The 18,288-nt window shown below is 31.5% G+C and overlaps 2 long non-coding RNA genes across 2 annotated transcripts; one reads left to right on the plus strand and one right to left on the minus strand.

Moving 5' to 3' along the window:
• The first annotated feature begins 1,950 nt into the window (after positions 1–1,950).
• Positions 1,951–17,394, plus strand: LOC134272442 (uncharacterized). Its single transcript, XR_009993199.1, has 3 exons — positions 1,951–2,055; positions 16,322–16,443; positions 17,021–17,394. It is a non-coding gene; the product is annotated as an uncharacterized LOC134272442 (long non-coding RNA).
• LOC134272441 (uncharacterized) lies at positions 5,622–10,288 on the minus strand. Its single transcript, XR_009993198.1, has 3 exons — positions 10,161–10,288; positions 7,442–7,522; positions 5,622–6,326 (listed from the first exon to the last, which is right to left on the minus strand). It is a non-coding gene; the product is annotated as an uncharacterized LOC134272441 (long non-coding RNA).
• Positions 17,395–18,288: the final 894 nt, after the last annotated feature.

Below are 18,288 nucleotides of genomic sequence, written 5' to 3' on the forward strand. Positions count from 1 at the left end.
AAAAAACAATAAGAGAGAGAGAGAGAGAGAGAGAGAGAGAGAGAGAGAGAGAGAGAGAGAGAGAGAGACTGTGTAACTGACATACATGTACATCTGTGAAAAAATATAAGTACCGTAATTTTATTGAATTCACAATTAAAAATTCTAATAATTTTTAATTTTCACAACTATGGTTCATATTCAACTGTTCAACCCATTTACATATTCTCTGTACCTGTACGCACGGAGGGGGGGGGGTGAAGGGGCAAGGGGTTTAGCCCAACCCCCACTTTTTTCCCAATATTACTTTTTCTATCGAAAATGTTCATTGATAGACAGGTTGCCAACCCCCCCCCCCCCCCACCACACACACACACTCACAGTTTATACTACGGTAAAGTTATATAAGGGAAATGTAGTATTGTATGCCAAGGAACTGGTACTGAAATAAGTAGCTTTTTCAACTTTGGGCAAGGTTTTTCTTTGCTTGCCAACTTTTCCAGGTAAGAAAAACATATTTCTTTGGCTACCCCCCCCCCTCCCCTTTTAAAGACGATGCTACGTGCCTGGCTAATTCGTATAGCTTTCTAGAAAGGGGGGGGGGTAGATAAATAATTTATTATCTAAAAAAATGCAAACCGTTTCCTTCTTTTAAAATTTTTAAATACAGCGTGTAAGCTGATCACTATTTTGTTGGATTATCGTATCATGTAGTCCGCGGAAGTTATGCTAGTGTTGAAGAGTTCCGATTTTGAGGGGAGATAACTCACTTTTGAAAATGGGGAAAACTTGCCCATGTATATACGATATGATATCTGTACAATGTGTTAAATATATTTTGCATAGCTCGAAATTCAGGTTATAAGAACATATATACACTAGACAAAATTGCTAACGGACCACCTAAGAGAATTGATATTTTACTTTTAAAAACCCTTTAATGATGTATTTGATATATGAATATGTTACTTTAGTACAAAGTAAGGCGTATCAATGCCAAACCTTACAACTTACTGTAATGTTTACTGTAGTGTGACCATATAGCATCAGCACTTGATCATATTTATTTCAGACTGTCTTCAAAGCAATATTAATAAATTATTTTTTTAAGTAATAAAATTTTATAACATTTGCTTATCAATTGGATTCGATGTTACAAAGTCAATGATTAATGATAAGAAATTTTTCCATCAAAATGAAGATGAACCACGTGTTGATACCCTGGATTTTTGTCAGTTGATAATGCTTATGGTTTCTGCAGAGTATAGGATATGCAGAATGGTGCGGTGCAAAGTGTAGAAAAATAATTATCATTGTGTCATTCGCAGCTGTAGCATATCCAAAACAATTTTTACTTGTTGAACAAATTTTCAATTTTTATTCACCATGCACTTTTATCACGTCGTTCTTATCCGGAAAATCATGACGATTTCAGTTGATATTTTACACACTCCCAGGATGGGGAGTACCTATGGTACAGTCATTTTATTTAACCATAAATCATGACATTATCTGATGCAAAATGAAAACGTAATTGAAACCAGAGACATGGTTTTATATGTCTCTGTTGAAACATAACATGAATAATAACGATTAATTTTTTTTTTATTAAATATCATTTGTCACATCATTGTGTTTACAATATCTTATTTACATCAATACATCATTAATACATATAATAAACGAATACAAAAAAATATAATAGTGACAATTGAATAGGGGAAAAAGAAAGAAAGGAAGAGAGAAAGAAAAAGGGGGTTGAGAAATGGTTAAGAAGAGCATGTTCATAAGAACAAAGTTGTGGCATATGTATATGTCCATAACGATTAAAACTTAATTTATAGCGAGTTTTTAAAAATATTTTACTCATGATTTCATACCTGTTAACATTGAAGAATTGTTTTACTGAAAGAAAATAATAATAATAATAACATCTCATTTCCCCATGCGCATTTTCTTGTACACAACCACAAGGAAAAAGAGCACCAAAGACCCAGATTTTGACATCATTTCCTGGTTGAACAAGATGAAGCAGAGTAATAAATGGGTAGGCTTTACCTGATTGGCTGAATTGAGGTATGTAAATATTTTCATTTTAAAGTAAAAATATTAATGTTTGAAATAAATGATGGAATGTGGGAATATTATAAAAATTCTAGAAATACCAGGGGAGATTGTAGGAGTGGGGATTGATATTTTTGGCAGAGTGTCATTTACTGCCGATCTCTGTAAGTTCTAAATAACTGCAAATTTGACCTATAAACGCCGCGGAACGGTATATTTTTTTTCGTGTTTTTAATAAGTGCTTAGAACGAACTTTCAAATAATACCAGTGATTTGTTTGAACGGGAATTAGTAAATTACTTGGAGGGCAAAAGGTTTGTATAGAGTTCTATGGGAAATTAATTGGTACTCTTTTCCCTATAGAGACCCCATTTTTTAATAAGTAAAGTGAAGTGAAAGTCATGAAAAGTTATTTTTAGCAATTTATTTGAATATTGAAGACATCTCAAGAGAAAAATTAGCAAAAATTTGAATTATTTATCTGTGGAATTAGGGTTAGAGGTGATTTTGGGTCTTTTGTAGAGATTGGGGGGGGGGGGGGTTACAGAGGATGGAAATTGGTAAAACAATGTGTAGTTGACTTGGCCATAGGAGAAAGGTAAGTTAAGAAAATGTATCAGATTGATCTTATAATAAATGTTTGTATGTACTCATAAATTTATGTATGTATTTTACATGTACATGTAATTGTGTATTTATATGATTTGCTATAACAGTGCGACATTTAACTCCGGACACGACATTTGTCCGGACTTTCGCCAACCACTTTTCCAAAGGTACATAGAAAAAATTTATGTCATCCGGTGGGATTTCTTTAATCGCACAACATGGACTAACCTTTACACCTGAATATCTTCCAGTTTAAAAGATATTACACCTGAAATCAAGAAATCCCATGGGATTATGGTGGGATTTTCTCTCCTAACCAATATCCCACCATTATTCTGTGGGAGAAAAGGGTATTCTGTGGGATTTTTTCTCCCATAGAAGTTTAAAAATCCCATAAATGCTTTATAATGGGACAAAATCTCCCATATTTTTGTATACAGAAAATAATCTCCCATCTCTTTATAAATGTGGGATTTATCCCATTTTTATTTCAAAATAGAAAAAAATTCTCCCATGGGATTAAGAAACAACAGTTTTAAACCAAATAAAGAAAATATTGAACAGTTTAACTACCATTAATTATTTATTTTCATTTAAGTTTCTGTGTTTCCTACACCATTTTTTTATTTCTTAAAATTAACCAATTTGGGGGGCAGTGGGGTAATGTTTTATTTTTCAAATGATTAAATATTTTACATGAAATAGCACTAAAAATCAAAAGTGGTTTAATTATCTCTATAATTTTCAGTTTTTTAAAACTAAAAAGACAATTTCCTTGTATGTAGATTACCTTCTTTTATTCCTTGTTTGTAAACTTTTAATGAGAAAAAAAATGCAATTAAGAAAGAACAAATCTTTTTTGTTTATTTTCCTCCTAATCATTAAAGTTAATTTATTGTGTAAGTGTCATTTGTCAAGCTTTACAACAAGATCAGATCCATATACGTTGTTAGATCTTTGCCTGTTTGCTGCACTAAACTGATGGGTTTCCAAGTAAAAAATCACATGAAATTTGGGCGTGTCATTCACTCTGAGATTCTCAAAGAGTTTTAAAACTTATTCAGATGAACAAACTGTAATAATTTACCTATTTTTTACTCTAAATTTTCTTTGTATGATCCTGATCATGCCTTGTTTTTGTTCCAATGACAGCTGGAAATTATTTTACACATAACGAACCCGATCTGACAAATGAACAAGAAATAATGTTGAAAAAAAAAATCAACCGTCTTCATTACGCACATTTACTGGTAGTTTGCATTAAAAATATTTAACAATTTTACCTTTTCACTAATTTCAAAACATTTTACCTACACCTTAATTAGAAACATTTCCATAATTTTTGACAGTTCATTGAACCCGTTCAAAAATAAACATGATGAAAGGGCATGGATCCAAAAATTGCGGTGGTACTCTACTCAGTGTTTCTTATCATCCAGTAGAAGACAAGTTTTCCTTAGTTCTGTTACCATGGTTACTTCTTTAATAAAAGCACTCTGTTGATCTTTTACTTATTATTTTTGGTACATAAAATAACTATATGCACCATTGACATGGATTCAACTGATAAGTCACCTTAGGCCATTGCAAGTTTCTTCTTTGTTTAACATATGTATGCACCTTGATTTTGGACACCCCAAAACATATAAAATAAGAGATTCAGGCCACAGTTAGTTAAAGCTCACTGTTAATACTAGCGCGGATGCAAATATAGCAGAATGATATTGGGTATTAAACTTTTACTTCAGCAATCTACATGTAATTTAAATAAGATGTTAGACCCGCACGCATACTCGCTAAACTGACTGTAGTGACTATGTGAGCAGATCTAACATCTAATTTTAATTAGATTGGTACTTCAGTGGCTTAAATTTATTCAGCTTCTTTCAGGAATTCAATTTTCTTGTAATAAATGCATATTGTCAATTATTATGCTTCCTGTCAGTTTGTCTCTGTGACATAACCCATATACCATACTATTCTTGCATTATGTTCTTAGGATTTAAATACACTGTAGCATAAACATACTATGCCGAAATAGTGCTCGACTATGGGTGGCACTGCACATGTAGCTCTCCCGTCTGTCAATATATATTATTTCGGAGAGCTACATTCTGCAGTACTTAACACTTCAGATGAAAAATTAACATTCAAAATAATTCTTTTAAAATAGTTTCTTGCAACCCCCCCCCCTTCAGTCAAATACTATTCTCTAAAACTATCTGTACATTATACCTAAAGCATGGAAAGTTCAAAATTAAAGAAAAAGATTATGACGCACGTTGCACAAGGTGACATTATAATAGGGATGCATAATAATAACATTAGTGTAGTATTTTGCATGTACTATATGCCTACATGTATTATAGTAGTCAGGGTTTGACACATAGTGCACTCGCACCATGTGTCAAACCCTGACTACATTTTTCTTTTTAATGAAATATAGTTAATTAACAAGGCTTTCTTTTCATTCAATTCATGGAGTCCTTGGGGTGAATGAAACATTAAGTCTTATATGGTTGTTAGACTTGTTACTGGAGTATTTATTTTTTTTATTAACACATACTTTAACATCTAAAATAATCTTTGTTGTAATATTTGAGTTCATAGTATGATATCATCATAATTGTTTTAAATGGGTAGGGGTGTTTTCAAACATTCATAAATAAATCAATATAGAGAAAGTTTGTATTACTTCTATTTAAATTCAAAATTGTCTCAAAACCCCAACACAGGCAAAGTTTGACATCTGGGTAATTCACTGTGTATTAAACCACTTCCTGTGTATAGGAATTAGGAGACAGATGGCCACAGGTAGACTGGTAGCCCCCAAGGCATTCACACCTGTACAAAATAAGCCCCTCCCTCACCTGGAATTTACCACCCGGTAAAAAATCTCTGCCTTTAGGCATAGTGCATGCAAAATAAAACACTGTTAAATAAATATGCACACTTCATGAATTCCCTAGTTCATTTAATAAAGGTACACATCCCTTCATTTTACATTTAAGGAAATATGCAAGGTATCTTACCTACTGATAATTTTTCAAGAAATTCTATATTTAAACTTATAATACATGTACCATATTACATATTTTTAGACAAAAAATCAGCATGCATTTCCAGGGATTTTGAAAAGATATTAAAGTTTGAAATTTTTTGCATTATTCAAAGAAAAATGTACAAAAATTACAAAACATAAATTCCAGATTTTTTTTTCATCAAAACTGTTTTAGAGGAGATTTACAAATCCATATATAGACAATAAAAATATTGCACACAGGTCCTTCCTTTAGTGGAACTATTGAACTCCAGGGAAGAACCCAATAAAGTGCAAACTACATTGCGCATGACCTTAAATGCCTGTTTATCAATTATGTAAGAGAAAAATAAATTAAAGAACTTGTTCTAATTAAAATAATGAAAAAAATCCTTATTTAAGCCTTTAAATTTAATTTTTAATTAAGAAATTTGACAGATGAATAAAAAGAGTAATATACAATATAATACTTATTAAATTAATTCTCTAACTTAGTTCCATTTAGATATTCAATATTCAAGTCAACACTCTTTACATGAATGAATTATCAACAGTTTTGTCCTTAAAGTTTTCAATGGATCCACAGATCATGAGATGATGTCTCCTTTTATGTGTATGTACACATCTGTGTATACTGAAAAAAAAAGAAAGTTGCGGTGTGATGAAAAGTCTAATAAAGAAGTCTCTGATGAGACTGTAGCTCTACTGGTCTGTATGCATAACAAAGAAAAAGAAGCACTTGGATTTGAAACTTTGCAACAGACAGCATTAAATAGAATTATGTATCTAAGTGTAGTCTACTTGTGTGCCACATTACATTGAAATCATACCAAACTTGTAGGTGGAGTAGTGTTTTAAAGGAATTTTTATACAGAAATTTCTATTTTTAGTAACCATGGCAGCACCGTTCATTGCAATTTAAAAAAAACAATGCACTATGTACCTTAGTGCAGTCTACTTGTGTGCCAAGTTATATTGAAATCAGAATAAAACAGAGGAGTAGTGTTTTGAAAAATTACAGACAGATGGACAGTTAGACAACTAGACGCCACGGACAGACAACGGATGGACAGCTAGACGGACAAAGGGACACCTTCCTATCGCATAAGCTCTTCTGGTCTCTGACCAGTAGAGCTAAAACAAAAGGCCCATGGGCCACATCGCTCACCTGAGAAGCTTTGACTGGGTCATGCAACTCTTAACCATGGGTCTTAATTTGGACACTTTAAATTCCCTATTGTAGCCCCGCCCAACTCCCAGGGGTCATGATTTTGAATAATTTAGAATCTACACTACCTCAGGATGCTTCCACATAAGTTTCAGCTTTTCTGGCCCAGTGGTTCTCTTAAAGAAGATTTTTAAAGACTGTTCCTATATATTTCTATGTAAAACTTTGATTCCCTATTGTGGCCCCACCCAGTCCCTAGGGGTCATAATTTGAACAATTTAAAATCTACACTATCCCAGGATGCTTCCACATAAGTGTCAGGTTTTCTGGCCCATTGGTTCTTAAGAAGTCGAAAATGTGAAAAGTTGACAAAATCTGATCAGAAAAGCTCACTTGAGCCTTCAGCTCAGGTGAGCTAAAAATTATCAAATTTGATTTTTTTTTAATATTAAATAAAACTGCAGAAATCAATTGTAAATGGTTGGTTGCGTATTAATTATTCAAAGTAGTTTTTGTTGTATGGTTTAAAAAATTTTATTACATTGTGTTCCTTAATTCTTTCTATTCTCACAAAGAATTACCTTTGCATTTCTTGTATTTACAAGGGGGACAAATCTTCAAGGTACATGTACACTATATGTCAGTATATATATCTTCATTTTCTGTTAAAGGAAAAAATAGAATAAATCATACAAAATCAATTACATGTATATAACAAAGCATGGATTAAATTTTCACCAAATTTAGAAAATGAATTGAACATGTTGAGTATCAAACAATCAATCACTCAAATTTCTCAATCCAGCCAAAATGACTGACACTAAAATTCACCCTAAGAGGACGAAGTACAAAATATTAATTATTTTCATCTCTAAATATACCATAAATGAAACTTTGTGCATGTTCTGCATACAGTTACCAGTATCTGTACTACAGTAGTTTTATGCCCTTGAGAATTTTTCATGATGTCAGATGATGCCATATTTCCATGTCTGTTTTTATACGTCTGTCTTAAGACGAGACGTATTATGTTATGCATGTATATAGGCTTCATGTTCGTCCGTCCATCTGTCCATTCGTGTCTGGCTCATAAATTTAATACTATTAGGCCTAGGATTGTCAGCTAATACTTCTTGGGTAGACGGTGTGACACACACAAAAAGTAGGTTGCTCTGATCTTTAATAAAAATGCTATGGCCAAATATGAAAAATCCTGTCCAATCTATTTCAAGGTCACTGTGACCTCATAGCTGCTTGTGTTAATTAAGAGTTCTTGATGGCTATATTCCAGATAAAGATCTTTCAATTGATTTAATGTAATTAAAAGAAATTAATGTTTTAGTGTACATGATTAAAACTAAATTAGTATTGTATAATATAATTAAAGCTAATTATACATGTGTTCATTGAAAAAAAAATTTACATTTCAATTTTTATATATTTGCAACAAATTGCAGTCATGTCTCACTTAGAATTTTATAGTCTAAAGAATGATTTATTTTTTATTTTTTTATTAGACTGTAGCATTTCCATTATTTCACAAAATATTCAATAAACAATTTAAAGCTGCAGATAGATATTTGTTAAGCTCTAACACAGCTAGTTTAGAATTATATGATGTATTATTAGTTATAATTAATCCCTACACTGTAAGTTTCTTAGAGATGTATACATGTACAATATTTTCAACATGATAAGAAATGGAAATTAGATCATTGAAATCAGTGTCATTCTGTTAATCAAGGTTACCTGATTTTCTTTCACTCTAAACCAATTTATGATTATTGAACAATATTTGACGGACATATCATGCTGTGGCGGGGCACTTTATTTTTCTCTGTTGTAACTCTTTGAAAGTTAGGAGAGTTGATTTCTTAATAATTCTACGGGAATGTAAATTAGGCAGGTCGATAGGTCAGGAGCTAAGAAGGCCTAATATTCATGAAAATCTCATGTGCACCCATCTCTGTGTCTGACACTTAGGAGGCCAAATATGCATGTAATTCTTGTGCGGCTACCTTTGTGTTTGAAGTCAGTGGGCGATGACTATTGAAATTGGCATGGGAGTCCTTGTGTAATTTAAATCTATGCTACATTAACAATGCAGGTTATACTGCAACATTCATGAAAAAGTGAACTTTATTTCTTAAATATCCAATTCCCTATCAATTCTAATAAAAAATCATATTATTAGTAATAAAGCTAGAATGTTTTTTATTTCATTTCAAAGTAATAAAAAATATTTTTACAAATAAATATGTAAAATAAAAAAGTCGTAGCATTTGTGTCTTTTATTATTTACTTACACATAAGGATCAATATGCACACAGATGTATAATTTTCCCCTCAAAAGTACATGAAGATAACTTAATAATGATATTCCTAAGCATGTATTCATAGTACATGTATAAAAATGAGTTTAACAGTTTAAAGATTGATTTTCACTCAAAGTTTTAAGACTGTTTTTCAGAGATTAAAAAAAAAACATTTTAAGAATTGATTATATCAATAATCATGTGGGTACATGTCTTAGGTAAACTTTAGAGGATCAACAAATTTTCTAACAGAGATTAAGTAATATGATATTTGGATACTTCCAAACAATGTAAGTAGGAGTTTTTGGGGTGATTAGTTATGTCCATCATGACTTGTAATAATCATTATACACTGATCCCCATATTATATCTCAAAAATTATCTTGACAGCAAAAAAAGAAGAAGAAGAAGAAAGAAAAAGAAATAAAACTTGCAACACACACAATGTTTGTTAATCCCTATAGTACACTACAGTAGTTGGATACTTTAAACCATGTCTGAGAGAAGATAAGAATTAATTTTCTAATCAGTAATGCTGATGACTGTAATCAACAATGATCAAGATACTTAGAAAATGTAACTTGCAAATTACAGACAAAGTTAGACATGACAATATATTTCTAAGTACAATCATCAGCTTGTGTACACATTCAAGTCATTGAGAATATTCGAACGAACGAGTACTACAACGTTAATTGTCATTGAGGAAATTCGAACGAAAGAATAATATTCGGATGTGTATAATTTTCTGACGATTATTTACTTTGTTAACTTGTATAATGTACTACTGAATATCCCCATCGACTAGACTGCAAACACTTTACAGTGACAGAAATTCATAACATCTGAAGACAATGTAAGTCTGTTTATAAAATCAGAGGAAACGGGATGATCTTATACTAGATCTTTAGACTAAAAAAAATCTATGATCCATGCAGTAACATGTGAAATAAATAACAAATTCATTAATTCTAAATCTACTTACAAAAATAGAGCAGGTCTTTGTCAACATCTACATGTGGAAATTTCCTCATAATGTCTTGTCGCCGTTTTTTATTTTCCTTGGTTGGCATTGGGTAATTCTAGGGATTTAATTAAAAATGCATCCTTCTGCACAGAATTTTTAAGAAGTGAATCCATAGATAGAATATTGCTGCTTCTTTTTATTTATTGGTTTATCTTTTTTTAATTTAAACAATGCACAGTTCACGAGCAAAAAAAAAAAAAAAGAAATGAAATAAATTATCAGGCCTATTTTTTTTCCAGATTTTTGTTGTTGTAAATACTACCATGGGTAATACCCATGGTAGTATTTACAACAACAAAAATTTAAATAATGGTAATTAAAATGTCCAATACCAAAAATATTAACATTTTACTATAAATGGGACATCGATCATGATCATTGAGAACATGATAAGAAGGAGGAGGGTAGTGGAGGGGGGGGGGGGTTAGTCTCTGTATATTTCTAAAATGTTTCCCTTGAAACGTCAAGAAAACTTTATTTGCATGGTTAGCGTTTGAAAGTCCAGTCAGCAGTACATAGCCTCAATAAAGCCCCGTCTTCTTTTTCTTCACGGCATTTTGATATATTGTTAACCTTCTACATGTATGATGTTCAAAATTGTATCATTCACCAAATATCCTTCATGTGATAATCAATAGCTAGTAACCTATAAAATTTTGTCTCTTCAAATCCCATTTTTGTGAAACGTAGAATGAAAAATTATAGTCTATTATACGAGTATTCATTTTACTTTCATAAACATGATTAAAGTTTATATTTTTAAGGGGGAAAATATATACAATTTTATATTTACTGTTTGCTATCAATTATGAATGGTGTAAAAATGTTGGATTTAATTTTTAAATTGAAAATGAAAAAAAAAGTTATGACTTAATCAATCCGGAGGTTTAGTAAAGCATGGAGTTTGTTTTTCATGAGGTTCAGTTGTTAATTCGACTCTCCAAGTGTTAATATCCCCTGTGTATGTTTTGTTAGTTCCAAGCAAATTGTGACAGTTTTGCTACCTGGGGAAAACAAAAGACTCTTAATTGCCTCTAGGTATATACATACACGTATCATACCCTATCGAGATCTGGAGATATTGGATTCTTGGAAGTTAGCAAGGGGAGGGGGGGGGGGGTAGGTTTAACAGCAGACTGAAGTTGCTTTATTAGTATTCAAACATTTACCATGTTTACTGCAAAATTAAGAAAAACAGGTTATACTACAGAAGTTGATAATTTTTTCTTTGAAATAAAACTCAGATAACAAATATAAAAAAAAGAAACGCATTGAGCTTAACTTAGGATCGACACCCCCGTCCAAAAATATAGACCCGTCCAAAGCTAAAGCGTTTAGAAGTCAACAGAGTCAATATCTCGAAGTGGGGTCTTGTGACGCGTTTATGAATATGTCATATTTTTGTTTTTATCGATAATATAAAAATGTATCATTTATAAAATTTTATAGCTTGAACTTTAGTTAAAAGAATATATATGTCCGATCTGGGACACTAATCATAATACGACACTCTCTACAGAGTTATGTCCCTTTCTAGTACGTAAGTTATAGATTTAAAATACTTATGGTCTTTATGTTTACCTGATTTATTTTTTCATCTAAACAATAATAGCCAATGTAACTTTTAATTTAAGAAACTTTGGACGAAAAAGAATTTTTTTGAAAGTTTTATAGAGAAAAATGACAATTTATAGATCATTGATTTAAATTATAGTAAATACTCAAAGAGGTCTCCTTAGAACTGTTGGTATATAAAGAAAATAATGTGTACTTTATATAGCATATCATCAGTGAACGCGTTTTAATGTTATCCTAGAAATCACAATTTCACACTTAAATCGTTCAAATTGAAGAAATAACTGGAATAAAAAAAAATAAGGAAACTGAACGTAAAAAATATATCAAATGTAAATTCTGTGTGTAAAGTATACACATGAACTTCACTTTCCTACCAATAATCTTGTATTCAAAGTCTACAAACAGTACATTTCAGATAGATACAGAACTTGTGAAATAAACTAAATAGGGATACTAGCACTGTACAAACAGTACATTTCAGATAGCTACAGAACTTGTGAAATAAACTAAATAGGGATACTAGCACTATTGTTTAATATCAAGCATCTCAGGTTTTTTTGTTTTTGATTTTATAAATATGTATTGAAATCATACGAGATAGTTCAAACTTAGCACTGCACATCAACAAAAAAATACAGAATAAGAGCAATAGCATGTACTTTCTAAATGTAAAATGATAAATTGTAAGAGGACTGAAATTTTCATAGGGAGAATTCATCATCATGTTAATTACTCTGTCAATCGGACTGGTGTATTCTCTTGAATGAGCATAACTTTTTTTTATTTCTCAATGAAATTTTGCCAATTTGGTATTATTTTGCTTGCAATAGCATGTATTTTCTAAATGTAAAATGATTAATTGTAAGAGGAATGAAATTTTCATAGGGAGAATCCATCATCATGTTAAACTCTGTCAATCGGACTGGTGTGTTCTCTTGAATGAGCATAGCTTTTTTATTTCTCAATGAAATTTTGCCAATTTGGTATTATTTTGCTTGCAATAGCATGTACTTTCTAAATGTAAAATGATAAATTGTAAGAGGACTAAAATTTTCATAGGGAGAATCCATCATCATGTGATACTCTGTCAATTGGACTGGTGTGTTCTCTTGAATGAGCATAACTTTTTTTTTTATTTCTCAATGAAATTTTGCCAATTTGGTATTAATTTGCTTGCAATAGCATGTATTTTCTAAATGTAAAATGATAAATTGTAAGAGGACTGAAATTTTCATAGGGAGAATCCATCATCATGTCATATTACTCCGATAATTGTACTTAAGTCTGGTGTGTTCTCTTGAATGAGCATAACTTTTTTATTCCTCAATGAAATTTTTCCAATTTGGTACATTTTGCTTGCAATTTTGCTTGCAATAGCATGTTTTTTCTAAATGTAAAATGATAAATTGAAAGAGTACTGAAATTTTCATAGGGAGAATCCATCATAATGTTATACTCTGTCAATCGGACTGATGTGTTCTCTTGAATGAGCATAACTTTTTTATTTCTCTATGAAATTTTGCTAGTTTGGTATTATTTTGCTCGCAATGGCATGTACTTTTTAAATGTAAATTGATATATTGTAAGAGGATTGAAATTTTCATAGGTAGAATCCATCATCATGTAATACCCTGTCAGTCGGAGTGGTGTGTTCTCTTGAATGAGCATGACTTTTTTATTCCTCAATGAAATTTTGCCAGTTTGGTATTATTTTGCTTGTAATAGCATGTACTTTCTAAATGTAAAATGATAAATTGTAAGAGGACTAAAATTTTCATAGGGAGAATCCATCATCATGTAATACTCTGTCAATCGGACTGGTGTGTTCTCTTGAATGAGCATAACTTTTTTATTTCTCAATGAAATTTTGCCAGTTTGGTATTATTTTGCTCGCAATCATCAATGGCATGTACTTTTTAAATGTAAATTGATAAATTGAAAGAGTACTGAAATTTTCATAGGGAGAATCCATCATCGTGTTACACTCTGTCAATCGGACTGATGTGTTCTCTTAAATGAGCATAACTTTTTTATTCCTCAATGAAATTTTGCCAGTTTGGTATCATTTTGCTCGCAATAGCATGTACTTTTTAAATGTAAAATGTTAAATTGTAAAAGGACTGAAATTTTCATAGGGAGAATCCATCATCATGTCATATTACTCTGATAATTGTACTTAAATCTGGTGTGTTCTCTTGAATGAGCATAACTTTTTTATTTCTCAATGAAATTTTGCCAATTTGGTATTATTTTGCTTGCAATAGCATGTATTTTCTAAATATAAAATGATAAATTGAAAGAGTACTGAAATTTTCATAGGGAGAATCCATCATCATGTGATACTCTGTCAATCGGACTGGTGTGTTCTCTTGAATGAGCATAACTTTTTTATTTCTCAATGAAATTTTGGCAGTGTGGTATTATTTTGCTTGCAATAGCATGTACTTTCTAAATGAAAAATGATGAATTGTAAAAGGACTGAAATTTTCATAGGGAGAATTCATCATCATGTTATACTCTGTCAATCGGAATGGTATGTTCTCTTGAATGAGCATAACTTTTTTATTCCTCAATGAAATTTTGCCAGTTTGATATCATTTTGCTCGCAATAGCATGTACTTTTTAAATGTAAAATGTTAAATTGTAAAAGGACTGAAATTTTCATAGGGAGAGTCCATCATCATGTCATATTACTCTGATAATTGTACTTAAATCTGGTGTGTTCTCTTGAATGAGCATAACTTTTTTATTTCTCAATGAAATTTTGCCAATTTGATATTATTTTGCTTGCAATAGCATGTATTTTCTAAATATAAAATGATAAATTGAAAGAGTACTGAAATTTTCATATGGAGAATCAATCATCATATGATACTCTGTCAATGGGAGTGGTGTGTTCTCTTGAATGAGCATAACTTTTTTATTTCTCAATGAAATTTTGGCAGTGTGGTATTATTTTGCTTGCAATAGCATGTACTTTCTTAATGTAAAATGATGAATTGTAAGAGGACTGAAATTTTCATAGGGAGAATTCATCATCATGTTATACTCTGTCAATCGGACTGGTGTGTTCTCTTGAATGAGCATAACTTTTTTATTTCTCAATGAAATTTTGCCAGTTTGGTATTATTTTGCTTGCAATAGCATGTACTTTCTAAATGTAAAATGATGAATTGTAAGAGGACTGAAATTTTCATAGGGAGAATTCATCATCATGTTATACTCTGTCAATCGGAATGGTGTGTTCTCTTGAATGAGCATAACTTTTTTATTTTTCAATGAAATTTTGCCAATTTGATATTATTTTGCTTGCAATAGCATGTACATTCTAAATGTAAAATGATAAATGGAAAGAGTTAGGACTGAAATTTTCAAAGGGAAAGAATTAAAGAGATAAAAACAATTTCCATTCTCCTGTAGGATAATATATTCTATAAAACATTATGATAGAGAACTTTTAATCCTATTTGTGACAATTATGGAACTTCTTGTCCCATTTCACAACTTATGGGATAAAAAATCCCATGTAAGGTTAAAAATGGGAATTTTGATTCTATAGGAGAAAAAATCCCACAGAACTCATTTTTCTCCCACAGAATAATGGTGGGATATTGGTTAGGAGAGAAAATCCCACCATAATCCCATGGGATTTCTTGATTTCAGGTGTAATATCTTTTAAACTGGAAGATATTCAGGTGTAAAGGTTAGTCCATGTTGTGCGATTAAAAAAATCCCACCGGATGACATAAATTTTTTCTATGTACCTTTGGAAAAGTGGTTGGCGAAAGTCCGGACAAATGTCGTGTCCGGAGTTAAATGTCGCACTGTTCTATATATGTGTACTTTTGGAAGTGTAGGATGGTGGCCTGGTGTTAATTTTTGTTTAGTTTCTTATACGTCTGCACGTTTGGTATCTTTTCGAATAATTTATTCGGCCCTTAAAAGTGCATTTCGTGGTGTTCATGTGAAAGGAGGTCATTTTCTGTCTTGACGTATCATGTCGGTAGTGTATGTGATCCTTTGGATTGCCTCCCTTTGACTGCGGGGGGATCAGTTTGTAGTTTGGTTGTTTCTATATTGTAGCTACACAAAGGTATGTGTTTTCCCTCTTTTTGCTCTTTGTAGTTCCATCAGGGTGACTCTCTGCAACTCATTTTCTACTGCTTTCCATTTTTTGTACTTAGAGTTACTTCCCTTAGACTAGCTAACCAAATATGTAGAATTTCAACATGATATAATCTTAATTATTGTGACCTTAGGCTTCTGATTTTGTTTTCTTGAATTATTGGAATGGCATTACTGCATGTATCACATTTGACTTTTCGAATATTTACATGTAATTACATGTAAAATTGTAAAACATGTATTCCACCCTTGACGGATCCATTTTTTAAACATTCGGCCATGTAGAAGATATGTAATTTGGTAATTTTTCAGAAAACTTGAAAAATATTGCTGTTTTCTTTATGATTTATGCTTAATTTGACTAACTTTATTGATTTATTTTCATTTAAAGACTATAGAGAACTTTCATATTTCAGCTTCCTGGACCCGGGAGAGCTTGGTATCTGATCGGCGGGGGGCATTTTCTCTATGTAAGAAGAAGATGGAGACTCTCTACCCACCCGATATATTTTGTCGGACAGATTTCTGTACATTGCAGGTAAATTTTTCATTTATTAACTTTTCAGCCTCTTATTGTGGTGTACATTTTGGGGTTTTAAGTCAATTATTGCATTTCTTAATTTTTTACAAATTAATCTGAATTCCCCTTTTTAAAGCATGAAATTCAATATTGTAGATTATGGTTGTACTGTATAAGACTATCAGACACTGCACTTTGATTTGTTATCAAAAGTATTAATTTTCTCTTGTCTGAATTAATTGTAAACAAATATAATAGGGGGCACCTGCTATTTCTCTAAGTGTCTTTCACTGGGGGGTGGGGAAACTTTTTTGTATATACTTAAGCAACAGGAGGGGTTAGATAAGAATCATTTAGTATATCAGAGTCTCAAACAATTTACTTTTCATAAGCATAAGAAAATTTCTATATCAGTCTTTTTAAAACCTTTTAATTTTGCTTAATTAATTATGATTTATCAAATTTTGGACCTTTTTTCTTTATTCTGGGTAGATTCCACCCCTATGAAAAAATTGACACAATTATGACTTTATATCATTTTATTAACATCAAAAAACAAAATCATGTTATTTTATAAATATTTTATTCATTACAGTGACAACTGTATCCAGATTTCATCACAGGAATGAAAGTTTTTCACTCTTTGGAAAAGCACCTGCAGCAGGGAGGGGACATTCATTAAGATGGCCACAGATTCCAAGACACTGAAGTGACAGGCCTCAAATTTCATACATGTATATTGGTAAGTATAAGGTCTTTGAAAATTACAAAATTGACTAATTCTGGGATAGTTAAATATGTAAGTATAGGAAAAAGAGCACCAAAGACCCAGATTTTGACATCATTTCCTGGTTGAACAAGATGAAGCAGAGTAATAAATGGGTAGGCTTTACCTGATTGGCTGAATTGAGGTATGTAAATATTTTCATTTTAAAGTAAAAATATTAATGTTTGAAATAAATGATGGAATGTGGGAATATTATAAAAATTCTAGAAATACCAGGGGAGATTGTAGGAGTGGGGATTGATATTTTTGGCAGAGTGTCATTTACTGCCGATCTCTGTAAGTTCTAAATAACTGCAAATTTGACCTATAAACGCCGCGGAACGGTATATTTTTTTTCGTGTTTTTAATAAGTGCTTAGAACGAACTTTCAAATAATACCAGTGATTTGTTTGAACGGGAATTAGTAAATTACTTGGAGGGCAAAAGGTTTGTATAGAGTTCTATGGGAAATTAATTGGTACTCTTTTCCCACAAATAGATCGGCCGCTGATAATAATCTATCTGTCAGATGCTTTTATTATTTTTCTGGCAATGAAAAAATAAACGTCGATAAAGGCTGAAAAGTCATATTTATTGTTTAATTTTAAGCGAATTTTTATTTTAATAAGAAGGATATTCAGACACACCTAGGTAGAAAAACACGTAATGCACAAAATACGCCATCCTGATGATTTCGGGTCGGGATCGGTCTTAGAGAATATCATGTACATATGGTCATTGGTCTGAATTTTCCTTCTCGAGTAAAGATCATAGATGACGATCAAAGCGGCTTATTCAAAGTATTAAACGATGTCTTGACATTCAGACGTGAGTAATTAAAAGGTGTAAATTAGAATATATTATGTCCATAAATATTTTCATTATAGTACAGCTGAGTCTGAGATGACGATGTGCTAAGCACGTGCTGATTCCTAGGTCCCTCTCAGCTTGGTAATTGGGTACATGTATCAGTTGTGTATATGCAACACAAATTGTTTTAAGACAAAGGTGATAAATAGTTGTTGAATTATCTTTGGGTTTTATATTTAAAGCTGGATATAAAATAGGACGTACAGTACCGCACAAAAGTAAACACC

This window comes from Saccostrea cucullata, unplaced genomic scaffold (genome assembly GCF_032062105.1).
Source record: "Saccostrea cucullata isolate Sc308-1 unplaced genomic scaffold, CSIRO_AGI_Scuc_v1 ctg714, whole genome shotgun sequence".
NCBI lineage: Eukaryota > Metazoa > Mollusca > Bivalvia > Ostreida > Ostreidae > Saccostrea > Saccostrea cuccullata.